Source organism: Mobula hypostoma, chromosome 28, assembly GCF_963921235.1.
Source record: "Mobula hypostoma chromosome 28, sMobHyp1.1, whole genome shotgun sequence".
NCBI classification, from domain to species: Eukaryota; Metazoa; Chordata; class Chondrichthyes; order Myliobatiformes; family Myliobatidae; genus Mobula; species Mobula hypostoma.
In genome coordinates this window covers 24726888-24739556 of record NC_086124.1, presented here as the reverse complement: position 1 = coordinate 24739556, position 12669 = coordinate 24726888, and the positions used below count along the sequence as shown (strand labels likewise).

The 12669-nt window shown below is 52.2% G+C and overlaps 1 protein-coding gene across 2 annotated transcripts in view; it reads left to right on the top strand.

Annotated features, from left to right (window-relative positions):
• Positions 1–12669, top strand: part of LOC134338941 (filamin-A-like) — a 107226-nt gene that overhangs the window by 21304 nt on the left and 73253 nt on the right. The gene's annotated exons all lie outside the window — the stretch shown is intronic.

The following is a 12669-nucleotide window of genomic DNA, read 5'->3' as shown; positions in this document are numbered from 1 at the left end:
ACACACCCACCACCCTCTGTGTAATACAAAAACCTACCCCTGACATCCCTTCCTATACTTTCCTCCAATCACTTTAAAATTCTGCCCTTCCCCGTATCGGCCATTTTAAACATTAGCTTAACGGTCACGCGTACGTCAAGACGTACGGTGAAATACGTCGTTTGTGTCAAATCGAATCGGCGAGGTTTGTGCTGGGGGCAGCCCATAAGTGTCGCCCCGCTATTGGCGCCAAAGGAGGAAGCCTACGACTTGCGAACTCCATGCCATACGTCTTTGGACTGTGGGAGGAAACCAGAACACCCGGAGGAAACCCCACGCGGTCATGGCGAGAATGCGTAAACTCCTCACGGATTGAACCCCGATCTCACGGCCAGTGCTCTCAAATGTAGAGCTAATTGCCTCATTACCATCCCCGCCTCCCCGGTGAAAAGTCTCTGACTATCCTCTCGATCTATGCCTCGATCATCTTGTACACCTTTATCAGGTCACCTCTCATCCTCCTTTGCACCAGAAAGAAAGGTCCGAGCTCGCCCAACCTATCTTCATAAGTCATGCTCTCTGACCAGACAGCATCCTGGTAAACCTCCTCTGCACCCTCTCTAAAGCTCCCACATCCTTCCTATAGTGAGGGGACCAGAACTGAGCACAGTACTCCAAGTGTGACCTGACCAGAGTTTTAAAGAGCTGTAACTTTACCTCACGGCCCTTGAACTCAATCCCCCAACTAGTGAAGGCCAACACACCATACACCTTATTAACTACCTTTTGCCCCACAGTGCTGAGCTCCCTCACCCCCCTCCCACAGTGAGGAGCTCCCTCCTCACGTCTCCACAATGCCGAGTTCCTCTCTGTCCTACCCACGGTGTGGAGGTCCCTCCTCGCCACTCCCTGACAGTGCGGAGCTCCCTCACCACCTTCTGCCCCACAGTGTGGAGCTCCCTCACCCGCCCTCCCAGGGTGCAGAGCTCCCTCACTGCCCAGTGCCCCGCGGCGCAGATCTCCCTCACCGTTCCTCGTGTCCCCCATTCGCCCCCTGCCACCCTCTCTCCTCCCCTGCCCAGTTTGCGGTCTTCCCATCCTACCCCCCGCCACTGGGTTTCTGCACCCTGTCCTATTGCCCCCTCTCGTCCCGTGTTCTGGAATTGGGACGTCCAGCTCGGACACAGGCCCTTCGGCCCGCAATGATTCTGTCTCAATCGGCCGTCTGCACCAGTTCTACACACGTCCAATTTTGTTCTGTCAGCTGTCCTAACAAATCCTCCCCCCCAACCCTAAATTCAACCCCTCACCCCCCAGCTTCAGAACTATTGGCCTCAATTGGGCCAACTAACCCAAGGGGTCCTGGTTAGAAACTCCCACACACTTTGGGGAGGGGGGCATCACTACATCTTCAGCCCTCCTCCTCCCCTTGGTCTAGGGGCTCCCACCATCTCTCCCCTCGAGGATTCTGCATTCGCTCCCCCCCCCCAACCCCGCTGAGGACTCCACATTCTCTCCCTCCCGTCCCACCCTCGGTCTTTGTGCTCCCTCCCTCCCACCCCGAGGCCTCTGTCTCCCTCCTTCCCTCCACCGCAGACCACGGTGCTCCATCCCGCACACCACCCCCGCAAGCCCCGGGGCCTCGGTGCTCCCTCCATCTCCATTAACACAACGTCAAAGCGGTGAGGTTAAGGAAGATATGGCCACAAAGATGGCAGGCGGGTTGGGTACAGGCGGTTGTCATGGCGGTAGGCGGGCCAAATGGCCAGCCCATCTCTAAATCTTTGGCCTTTCACCCAGAGAGAACTCAGCAGCTGCAGTAGACCGTTGGTGAGAGTGATGGATGTAGAGACTTTGACAGCATTTACGGGATGTCTGGATAAGCACTGAATCACCCAGAGACAAAAGGTCACCTTGGGTCTGGAGCTAGAAGATTGAATTAACACAACTTCACTTTGTGTCTGACCCCGGGAGTGTGTGATGGGACAGTGTGGAGGGAGCTTCACTCTGTGTCTGACCCCAGGAATGTGTGATGGGACAGTGTGGAGGGAGATTCACTCTGTGTCTGACCCTGGGAGTGTGTGATGGGACGGTGTGGAGGGAGTGTGTGATGGGACGGTGTGGAGGGAGTTTCACTCTGTGTCTGACCCTGGGAGTGTGTAATGGGACGGTGTGGAGGGAGTTTCACTCTGTGTCTGACCCTGGGAGTGTGTGATGGGACGGTGTGGAGGGAGTTTCACTCTGTGTCTGACCCCGGGAGTGTGTGACGGGACGGTGTGGAGGGAGTGTGTGATGTGATGGTGTGGAGTTAGGATGGGGGTTAACCTCAGAGATCACCACGTGCCTGGTTGGTTATGGTACCCAGTACCCCTGAGCAAAGGGAGATCCCGCCTCTTTGAGTTCGGGGTAAACATCGCCCCTGGGACCTGTTTTCATTACCACTGGGGGTGAACAGAGACCCCCCCCCCCGGCCACGGTAAAGTGCAGGGGTGGGAGGGGATGCGGTGGGCAGACGGCGCAGTCGGAAAGCAGTGGGAGGCTGACAAAGCTGGAAAGCTGGTTGATGGGACAGGGGAGTGGTGGCGACTCGGGGATGGAGATGGAGAGAACAGATCAGCAGGGTTAATGGAAGGGGAGGGAGTGATGGAGAAGGGGGAGTGGTGGGGCAGACTGGGGGGGGGGGCTGGGGCAGATTGGCAGTCACCGGGGTTTGACGCTGAGGGGTGGCCATGGGGGGAGTGGTGGAGGCTTGGGGCAGAGATGGGCTGGACAGATTGAGGAGAGGGCAGGAGGAGGGTGGGGAGGTCAACAGGAGGGGGGCATAAATGGTGTTGACAGGGAGTGATGGACACGGGACGTAGACGGTTGGGAGGGGAGGTAGATGGGCAGCAGCGGGGGGGGCACGGAGACGGGACGTGGAAGGAGGGGTGGTGAAGATGGAGGGGGCAGAGACGGTGACAGGTGGCAGGGAGTCACATCTTGATGGGGAAAGGCTTTGCGGTGAGCAGCAGAGTGTTGGAGAGGGGGAAAGGTGGCGGGATCACAGAAAGAGCGAGGGGTCAGGGGAAAATAAAGATGGAGGCGGGTAGAGGTGTTGACCGGGAGGGGGGTGGAAGTGTTGTGAGCTGGAAAGAGCGATGGAGATGAGGAGGGAGGGAGTGGAGAAGAAATTGAAAAGGTGTTTAGCTAGCGAGAGTCCTGAGAGCACGTCGGGGGCCTGGGTTGGTGATGGGGGAAGTGGAGGGGTCAACTGCTGACTCCATGCATTTTGAACTCTACAGCTCGTGCTCAGTAATAATTTTTAAAATTTGTACAATTTTCCCTCTTTTGCTCGTTATTTGTGTTTGTCTTTGTTCGCCTCTCATTCCATTGTATTTCTTTATCTCCCCCCCACCCCCTGTAAGTGCCTGCAAGAGAATGAATCTCAAGATAAAATGAGGTACTTTGATAACACATTTACTTCGAGTTGACTCTGACAGGCAGATACTGGGTCGGGCCCACAATACGGTCAGAGCCTTTGCGACCCTCACCCCTCTTTGGTGTGCAGGAGGGAGGAATTATCCAACTGCGTGTGCCAGAGGCCCTGTCTGGGCCCGTGAGGGTTTTCCGCCTCACAGGGGTGGATCCCTCAGTGAAATCAGAGACCGGGAGGCAGGGAGGCCCTGGATCCTGGCCAGCCCCTGGCTCGAGCTGCCTTCTAAGGCAAATTCCCCGAGCGACAGGCCCGTCTTGACGGAGTATCAATGCCAGAGAGGCTTCACAACAAGTAGCCAGGGCGATGTTGGTTCATGTGAATCTGGGTGGGAGGGGTATGTAAACTGTGAAGGAGGCTCAGGGAGGTGGGGGCGGGGAATTGGGCTGTGATGCGGGGGAAAGATCTGCCCAGACCCTGACAGTGCAAAGTTAGTTCATGGTCTTTTTCATCAGGTGGTGAGGAAGGGGGTCACAGAGACAGGGCAGGGTGTAGGGGAAGGAGGGGGTCACAGAGATGAGGAGGGGTGTACAGGAGAGAGGGGGTCACAGACGGGGCAAGGTGTAGGGGAGAGAGGGGGTCACAGAGACAGGAAGGGGTGTCGGGAAGGGAGGGGGTCAGAGAGATGGGGAGGGATGTAGATTCTGGAGGGGGTTACAGAGACAGGGTGGGGTGTAGGGGATGGAAGAGGTTCACAGACTAGAAGAGATAAGGGGCTGGTGGGGGTCACAGAGAAGGGGAAGGGTGTAGGGGAGGGAGGGGATCACAGAGTCGGGGAGGGGTGTAGGGAGAGGAGGGTGTCACAGATGGGGAGGGGTGTAGGGGAGGGAGGGATTCATGAAATGGGGAAGGGTGAAGGTTCTGGAGGGGGCTACAGAGAGGGATGGGTGTAGGGGAGGGGGGAGGGAGGCACAGAGAAGGTGAGGAGGTTACAGAGATTTGCTGCTCCCTTGACCCTTGACCTATTCTCTCTCTCTACTCCCCCCCCCCCCCCACCAGATTGCCTACATCCAGGAGAGGATAGGGATGGGTGTTGCCACACCGCCCATGATTCTGGTCTGGGAGGGGTGCCCCAGTGCTCGGGGCTGGGGCAGACAGGTTGGGTTTGCGGGGGGGGGGGGTACAGACTGCCGTGGAAGACACTGGGTGCCTGCAAGGTGGCTGTCTGCCCAGGACAGTGTGCACACCATATAAGGCAAGGTAGCTGAGAATTCCTCCTGCTTGAGTAAAAATCTTGCTCAACAGCCCCAGGGGGTTGGAGGAAGGCAGTTCATTGATCATCGCTCTGACGAGACTTGTATGTACAGACTCCTTCTGGAAGTGATTTTCACGGGACCTCTGGCCCCTTGTAGTCTGGGTGAAGGCGCTCTCTGTCTGGGGTGGGGAGTGGGGAATGGCTGGGATTGCCCTGTGCGGCTGGACGTCGTCAAGGGCCCTGGAGAGCGGGTGGGGGAATTATGGGTCCCCCGTTCCCCGGATCACAGTGTACCCCCAGTCCCTTCTTTCATTGCAGCCGTCAGGGAGGAGATACAGGAGCCTGAAGGCACACACACACACACGCTCAACGAGTTTCCTCCCCTCTGCCATCAGATCTCTGAATGGACGATCAGTCCCTGAATACAACCTCACTTTTATTTTGTTCTTTTCTTTGCGTTTTTTGTATATTAAAAAATTTTAATTAAATATATAGGTTTATATATATATTACTGTGCAAGAAGTCTTAGGCACACATGCACTACATATAGCTAGGGTGACTAAGACTTTTGCACAGTACTTTCGTAATTTTATGTATTACACTGTACTGCTGCCAGGAAAAATAAATTTCATGACAAATGTGAGTGATGATAACCCTGGTTCTGATATGGGTCTCTATTGCGGACTGAAACTTCCAGCTTGCACAAGCGACAAGCAGCTGTGTGATCCCCTGGTGCAAGTGGAGGTCTTTTTGCTGGGCGCCTCTCTCCACGAGTCACCCCTCTCCCCCCCAACGTACAGGGGAAGGACACCCTCGTTGAAAAGGGACCTCCTCGTTCTTTCAGTTACGATTTGCAACTCTGAAACATTTAACTAATTGAAAGTAATGTACAGAGCCAGGAGTAACTGTATACTTTTTTTTGTTATTTTAGCGAGGTATGACGTGGTGCCGTGATGACGTTAGCCATTTGCATACTTTTACATGTCACCCGTAATTAATTATTTAAATGAGGAAGAATGCTTAGTCAAACAATATATTTCTGATATGACTCAAATATTACTGAAATATTAAATACACAACACTAAGGAGCTGACTGGTTCCATGAACCCTGGGTCAAGCAGCTGTTGTTCTCGTCCCTACTCCTTCAGACAGCGGGTACCAACCCCGTTGAGGAATTACTGGGTGCTTGTGTACCCACAGGCAGTTCGACAGCGAGGGGAGCTCGTCCTCCCTCCCTACAGGGAAATCGCTCAGCGTACCATTCCCACAACGGGGGCGGGGGGGGTGGGGAGCAGTGCTGTGGGGAAATTACATATTCTGTTCAATACAGAGGAACAAATGTGTCCTCCCGGAGGACTTGGGGTCAAATTTCAGAATTACGTTTAATGTCACTGGCGTAAAATTTGTTGTTCTGTGGCAATGGTACAGTGCAAAAATTAAATAATTACAACAATTATATACAGTACTGCGCAAAAATTTTAGGCACATATATGTTGCCAGACTTTTGCACAGGACTGTATTTGTCAACGTGGAGCGGTGAACGCGTTTGTAAATCCGGCGGGAGCAATGGATATTAGGAACGGCGGGGGCAGTGCGCCGCAGGAGGGAGTGGGGCAGCAGTCAGAGAGGAGTGTCCAGCGGTGGGGAGGTGTGGGTGCAGACACACCCAGCCCGGAGACACCAGGCAAGGTCATTTGATTCCAAACAATTGGTTTATTGATCATTACAGAACATCTCTCTGGTGCTTCCCTCTCCCTTCCCCTTTTCCCAACCGCGATTCCCCTCTCCCTGCCCCCCTTCCCACTCCCAGTCCACAATAGAGATCCAGATCAGAATCAGGTTTATCATCACTCACATATGTCTTGGAATGTGTTTTTTTGTGGGCAGCAGTACAGTGTAATACATAAAATCTCTACAGTATTGTACAAAATCTTAGGCATCCTGGCTATATATATGTGCCTAAGACTGTATTTAACCCCAGCCTCACCACAGGACAGTTTACAGTGCCTGGTCAGCCTACTAACCGGTACATCATTGGACTGTGGGAGGAAATCAGAGCACTGGGAGGAAACCCCAGGCAGTCAGAGGGAGAACGTACAAACTTGCGAGAGGCCGCCCAAAGTAAACTCAGCTGTCATAGAGTTGGACTGACCGCTATGGTGCCATGTAGGAGTTGAGTTGCTGATTAGATATTTGCATTAACGAGCAAGTGATTCTGATAAAGTGGCCACTGAGGGGCATTTCGTATGGTCAGCATAAAGAACAGTATCACACAGGAAGAAGCCATTTTGTGCCAGATAAAACACTGAATTAAATTAAGTGCCTGGACTTGGGGCGTCCTTGTGCAGGATTCCCTGAAGGTTGCAGTCTGAGCCGGTGGTGAGGAAGGCAAATGCAATGTCAGTATTCTTTTTCGGGAGGACTAGCGAGGATGTAATGCTGAGGCTTTATAAAGCACTGCTGAGGCTTGGAGTATTGGGAGCAGTTTTGGGATTCTTGTGTGAGAACCAAAGTGCTGGCATTGGAGAGGGCCCAGAGGAGGTTCACAAGAGTGATTCTGGAACTGAAAGGGTTAACCTACGAGGAGTGTTTGATGGCTCTGGGCCTGTACTCGCTGTTTAGAAGAATGGGGGGGCGGGGGGGGGATCTCATTGAGACTGATCGAATACTGAAAGGCCCAGATAGGGTTTCCTATAGTGGGAGAGTCCAGGACCAGGGGATACAGCCGCAGAGTAGAAGGACGTCTAAAGAACAGAGATGAGGAGGAATTTCTTTAGCCAGAGGGTGGTGAATCTGTGGAATTCATTGCCACAGACGGATGTGGAGGCCAAGGTATTGGGTATATTTAAAGCAGAGGTTGGTAGGTTCTTGATTAGTTTGGGGGGTGGGGGGTGGGGTCAAAGCCAGAGGAATGTGGTTGAGAATAAATCAGCCATGATGGAATGTTAATGTAGATTTGATAGGCTGAATGGCCTGACTCTGTGCCTTTGTCTTATGTTCCTATGGTTTTGTTTATCTTGCACATAGTGGCTTATTTTGGACTGTCTGCTCTCTCTCTTAGACAAAGCACCCTCCCCCGTTACATCACACCTCCTCCCCTCTGTTCTGCATACACAGGCAGGGAGGGAGAGGGTGGGAGACGGCTTCATTCCTTGTCCACATCACTGCAGGTGAAGGATTAAGCTCATTATTGCTCAGATCAGGGTACTCGATCGTTCTCCCTCTCCCTCTCCCTCTCCCTCTCCCTCTCCCTCTCCCTCTCCCTCTCCCTCTCCCTCTCCCTCTCCCTCTCCGTCTCCGTCTCCGTCTCCCTCTCCCTCTCCGTCTCCGTCTCCGTCTCTGTCTCCCTCTCCGTCCCCCTCTCCCCTCCCCCTCCCTCTCTCCCCTGTATTAGCCCTTTCTTCTTCTCTCTCTGTTAACTCTTTCTCCCTCTCCAGTGTTAATCCTCTCCTTCCCTCCTTCCCTCCTTCCCTCCTTCCCTCCTTCCCTCCCTCCCTCTCTCCCTCTCCCCCTTGTGTCATCTCTCTGTGTTGTTTATTGGTTTTGTCTATCTGATATTGGATGATATGTTTGTGTACAGATGACATTTGATGATAATTCATATACTGACCATCATCTGGGTGGCAATTGGGTTCAATGTCACTGTTATGTTGTTCAGTTTGATTTCTCTTGCACTTACGGCTCCTATTCAATCTTTGCAACCTTGTCACCTTAAGTGCACTCTTCGCCCTCAGCCCCGGGCAGTAAAACTGTGTACGTTCATCCTTTCTGTACCTAGTCACCCCTACTGGGGCAAAGACCGCCGACAGTAGCCCAGCAGATCCCCCTGTCCCGGGCCAGCCCTTCAAGCTGTTCCCCAGACACAGCCCATCTTCGAAAATCCGTCCTCTCCGAGGTTCAGTAGGTTCAATTTAATGTCAGAGAATGTGTCCAGTATCCAACCTGAAATTCTTACTCTTCACAAACATCCGCGAAACAAGAAACCCCACAGCATGAATGACATAACCATCAGAACCCCAAAGCCCCCCCGCCCCCTCCCACACACAAGCAGCAGCAGAAGCTCTTTCATCTCCCCCCCCCCCCACAAACATGCAAGCCCCCAAAGAGCCTGGAGCCCATCAAAAACTGCAGTCCGTAACCCAACACCGGTATCTCAGCCAGGCTCTCTCTGTCTCCATCGAGGGAGAAAGAGGTTGCTCCTGCAACAGCGAGAGGGGGGAACCAGCTGTTCCAACATTTCAGTCTTCTGCGTCCCTTCTCCGAGCACCCCCGTCCCGGGGTCTGACAGGCTCTCTCTCCCCTTCGAGAGAGAGGGAGAGAACGATCGCTCGTCTACAGGGGCCCTTGTCCCACAGCAGCCTTTGGAGCTTCTGTTACCGTTTCCGTAGCTCTGGGTTTTTAAGGGGCGGAGTCGCTCACCCCAAAGTCCAACCCTCCCTTCCGCAGCCGGGTTTGGCAGAATTAGATTAGATTACGAGAACACTCAGTCCTCGTTTATTGTCATTTAGAAATGCATGCATGCATTAAGAAATGATACAATGTTCCTCCAGAGTGATATCACAGAAAAACAGGACAAACCAAAGACTAACACTGACAGAACCACATAATTATAACATATAGTTACAGCAGAGCAAAGCAATGCCATAATTTGATAAAGAGCAGACCATGGGCACAGTAAAAAAATATCTCAAAGTCCTGATCGACTCCCAAGTCCCCGATAGCAGGCAGCAAAAGGGAGAAACTCCCTGCCATAAACCTCCAGGCACCGTCAACTTGCCGATGCCTTGGAAGCAGCCGACCACAGCTGACACTGAGTCCGCCCATCTGAAAACTTCGAGCCTCCGACCAGCCCCTCTGATACAGCCTCCCGAGCGCCATCCTCTGCCGAGCACCTTCGACCTCGCCCAGCTGCCGAAACAAGCAAAGCCGAGGATTCGGGGCCTTCCCCTCTGGAGATTCCGGATCACACGGTAACAGTAGCAGTGAAGCGGGCATTTCAGAACTTTCTCCAGATGTTCCTCCATACTCTCACATCCGTCTCCATCAAATCAGGAATGTGCACGGTCCCCTACTTGACAGATAACAGAGATCACCACCGGAGTGGCCGCGCGCGCTGCGTCGTGCCGCCATCTTCTCCTCCTCCTCATCCCATCCGCGCCCTTCACTACTTAAACTCCTCTGCAAGGTCTCCTCGGTCTCGTGCACATCAGCGAATTAGAAGTCCCGACCTGCTCGACCCCTCTCTATAACTCAGTCCTTCGAGTCCCGGCAACATCCTGATAATTCTTCCCTGCACCCAGGACAGCACATCGATCCACCAGCAGGCTGCATTTGGAGAATTCTGAGCAGTTTTAATCCCATGCCTAAGAAAGGACATCCTGGCCTTGGAGAGGGTCCAGAGGAGGTTCATGGGAATGATCCCGGCAATGAAAGAGTTAACATACAGCACTGAGCAAAAGGCTTGCAAGTTTGTACGTTCTCCCTGTGACCGCACGGGTTTCCTCCCACAGTCCAGAGACGTACTGGTTCCTAGGCAAATCAGGCATTGTAAGCTGTCCTGTGATGAGGCTGGGGTTAAATACAGTTCTGTGCAAAAGTTTTAGGCACATATATATAATGAGGGTGCCTAAGATTTTTGCACAGTACAGTAGTAATTTTATGTATTGCACTGTACTGCTGCCGCAAATAAAACACATTTCATGACGTATGTGAGTGATGATAAACCTGATTCTGATATGGGAGTGGGAAGGGGGGCAGGGAGAGGGGAATCATGGTTGGGAGAAGGGGAAGGGAGAGGGGAGGGAGCTGGAATCACCAGGGAGACATTCTCTAATGATCAATAAACCAATTGTTTGAAATGCTATCTCAGGGCAGGGTGTGTGCCATCTCCTGCCTGTTCAATGCCACCTGTCCCTCACCCCTCCCGTGGGCACTCCACCCTCACCATTACCAACAGCCTTTGCTCCTGCCAGATTTACAAACTCGCTCTCCGCTCCGCATTGACAAGTGCAGTACTGTGTGAAAGTCCCGGGCATCCTGGACTGCACTTGTATGTGAAGTGTTCGATGGCTCTGGGCCTGTACTCACTGAGTTCAGAAGAATGGGGGGGGGGGGGAATCTCATTGAAATCGATCAAATACCAAAAGGCCTAGAGTGGAGGGGATTTCCTCCGGTGGGGGAGTCTCGGACCAGAGGGCACAAACTCAAAAATAGAGGGACTTTAGAACAGAGGTGTGAAGGAATTTCTTTAGCCACAGGGTGGTGAATCTGTGAAATTCATTGATTAGTAAGATTGTCAAAGGGTACAGAAAGAAGACAGGGGAATGGAGTTGAGATGGATAAAAAAAATCAGCCATGATGGATTGGTGGAGCACTCAATGGGCCGAATGGCCTGATTCTGCTCCTATATCTTGTGGTCTGAGCAAGTACGGCTTCCCTAATGTCTTGTTCAACTGCAACATAACCTCCCAATGTCTGTACTCGGTTCCCAGACCAACGAAGGCCAGCGTGCCAAACTCCATCCTCACCCTGACTACCTGTGTCACAATCTTCAGGGCACTGTGTACTCGTATCCCAACTTCCCCACCCCACCCTCCTACGCCCGGTCCTTCTGTTCCACAATGATGTAGCAGATATTACCATGAAGTGGCAGATGTTGGAGGGGTCTTGATTTTGAGGCTGGGACGAGGAAGATGAAAATGGGGGCGATAAAGATGAGAGGGGTTTGGGTTTAAGGACATAATCTCCAAACAACACACAAGATGGTGAAGGAACTCAAAGTCAGGAGCTGTCAATGGGGGGAAATGGACAGTCGACTTTTCAGGCTGAGTACCTTCAGTGGGACTTTAAAGAAAGATGAAGATTAACTTGATTTGTCACATGTATATCGAAACATTTGGTGAAATGCGTCATTTGCGTTAAATAGAATCTGTAGGAACGTGCTGGAGGCAGCCCCACACGTATCGCCACCCTTCAGCACGCACATAGCGTGTCCACAACTGAAAGTTTAAAGTAAATTTTATTGTCAAAGTAAGTATCTGTCACCATATACAACCCTGAGATTTATTTTCCTGTGGGCATACGCAGCAATAACTAAACAGGATTAGTGAAAGATGAACCAGAGTGCAGAAGACAACAAACTCTGCAAATGCAAATATAAATAAATAGCAATAAATAACGAGAATGTTGAATAAACAGTCCTTAAATTGAGATCATTGGTCGTGGGAACATCGCAATGGGTGAGTGAAGTTATCTCCATTTGTTCAGGAGCCTGATGGTTGAGGGGTAATAACTGTTCCTGAACCTGTGATGCGAGTCGCGGGGCTCCTGTACCTCCTTTCTGATGGCAGCAGCGAGACGAGAGCACGGCCTGGGTGGTGGGGATCTCTGATCATGGATGCTGTTTTCCGACCACAGCGTTTCATGTGGATGTGCTCTGTGGTTGGGAGGGTTTTTACCCGTGATGTATGGGGCCAAATCCACCACCTTTTTTAGGATTTTACGTCCAAAGGCATTCGTGATCGCATACCAGGACAGTCTACACACTTTCCACCACGCATCTACAGACGTTTGCCAAGGTTTTTGATAACATGCTGAATCTCTGCAGACTCCTGACCAAGCAGAGGCTTTGTCCTGCTTTCTTTGCAATTGCATTTATATGATGGGACCGGGACAGGTCCTCTGACATGGTGACCCTCAGGAATTTAAAGCTGATGACCCTCTTCACCTCTGATCCTCCCATGAGGACAGGTTCATGAACCTCTGGTTTCCCCCTCCTGAAGTCTACGATCACTGACCCTAACTCTATCCGGCGCGCCTTAGGGCTGTGGAGCGAAACCCACGCGGTCACGGGGAGAGCGTACAAACTCCTACCGGGCAGCAACAGGAATCGAACCCTGATCGGTGATCGCTGCCACTGTAAAGCGTTGTGCTAACCGCTAAGGTACCATTCCAGGGTTGGGGACTCAAGAGCTCCAGAGGATAGGCTTAAGATGAGAATAAGGAAGGACTTGATAGGAACGTA